A 2,022-nucleotide genomic window follows, 5' to 3' on the forward strand; every position below is an offset into this window, starting at 1 on the left:
ACTTGCCATCGCTATGACAAACTATTAAGTTCTGTGGCAAGTGGACCCTGGTAAAGAGTGTATCGTCTCTTCCACATTTGTCAAAAGAACTGAACATCCATTTATTCACGAGCACACTTACCTTGTTTTTTGCATAATCATATCAGCATTGAAAGGGAGGTACTCTTACACTTCAGGGCATGTTTACATGAGACATTTACTGCACAGTAGACTAATTAGCTGCACAATAAACATTGCACACCTGCACATACGCCCCATTAGGCTGGAGTAAACTAATTTAATCTGCAGTGAGATAGTACTTATATTTACAAGTACTATCCTGCTATGGAGCTTTTTACTTCACAGCAGCATATGTGTAGATGCTGCCCTGGCTGGCTGGGGCATGGGGGTACTTCAGTGCAGGTGCTGCCTGCCAGCTAGCCCCATGCTGAAGCACCTTCATGCGCCAGCCAGCCCCATCCACATTGCGTTGAACCAGGGGAGCAGCCCCTGCCAGTCAGGGCTGTTGAGACTCAGCTCAACATGCTGCAGTTCTGGGCGCACATGCGAATGGTGCTTCATGTTAATATGGACACGCAGATGCTCCTACAGAAAACTAGCATAATCTTAGTCAGCCTTACAACATGAGCAATGAGTCAACATGAGACCAAGCTCTTAACCAAGATGGAGCATACAAAATTGTCAGGTTTACCCTGCATGGCCATGAGATTTGAATACTGTACAGAATGTATATCTAGCAACTGAAGAAGTTTCAGCAGAAACACTTTTATGAGTAACAATGGTGTGACCTTGAGTGAGAAAAGCACATAGAGCAAAGGATGTGTTAGCAGCAGCAGGCCACTTCACACACCGAATGGGGCTGGGAGTTTTGTGACAACATATACTTATTACTTACAGGCTCAGGTATCCCCGTGGCATTCAACTCCACCATCACCTCCATGGCACTGTCATCTTTGACTACAAAGCCCTCAAGGCAACCACCATCATATCTGAGCACCGCACAGCCTTTCCTGTATTTATCCTCACAGCATCCTTGTGAGGTAAGGAAGTTGAGGCCTGAGGAAGCTAAGGGTTTGTCCCTATGGTGCAAGGCAGTGTTGGGCTGAGCAGAGCAGACCTGACCCTGCTCCTGAACCAGGAGTAAGAGCCAATTTGCCTATGTGTAGTGCCATGTTAATGGAACACCACTGTTTCCAGTTTGGGAGAAAACATGGAAAGGAGCCACAGAAAGGCACAGCAAGTTAACGGGATAGATCTGCCCAAAGTGACTTGCCTGCGGTCATGCAAAAGGCCCATGGCATAACAGGGAATTGAAGATGGGACTCCAGAGACCCTAATGACTCTGCAATCCTCCCTCCCTCTGTCTCCAAGAGAAACATAAGCGAGAAAGAAATCTGCTACGATTTTCTTTATTTTCTTTCCCCAAATTTCCACCCAAGCGTTAAAAGAAATATCTGGAGGTCTATCCGTTTCAGTTCCGTAAATCAACAAAACGCTATCTTCTTCCTTACTGATGAGCATGTAAACGTTCTATCCCCTAGCTACAGGCTGCTAATAGGGATCATGCGGCTTGAATGTACTGCCAAGAAGAAAGCTTCAACACTGCTTTTTTCCAAATCTCCAAAGACGCCCAGTCTGGGCGCAAATGCTTTCTGGATTATTTTTTAATGTTCTGTTTTGTTAGGTTTTGCACTTCCAATAATAATCCAACATACCAGATGGCCACATGTTGGCTATGAAAGGCAGAAGGGTCATCAATGGAAGGTTTGGATGCTCTTGTATTGCCTCAAGTAAATTGGATTACAAGGAAGCTGAACAACTCTCACATTCTAGTTTGGTTTTGGAGTCAGAATAATTTTGCTTTTTTTTATTACCTCATTTTACTTTGCCAGTGATAATTATCTTATTAGTCACAAGAACAAACCAAATTTGTGATTATTAATGCGGGTATGAATCTCAACGTGCTCAAAAACAAATCTGAGAGACTTTTTTAAGATAGGAGGCCAAGCAATTGAAAGAGTG

The sequence above is a fragment of the Alligator sinensis genome, unplaced genomic scaffold (assembly GCF_000455745.1).
Source record: "Alligator sinensis unplaced genomic scaffold, ASM45574v1 scaffold643_2, whole genome shotgun sequence".
NCBI classification, from domain to species: domain Eukaryota; kingdom Metazoa; phylum Chordata; order Crocodylia; family Alligatoridae; genus Alligator; species Alligator sinensis.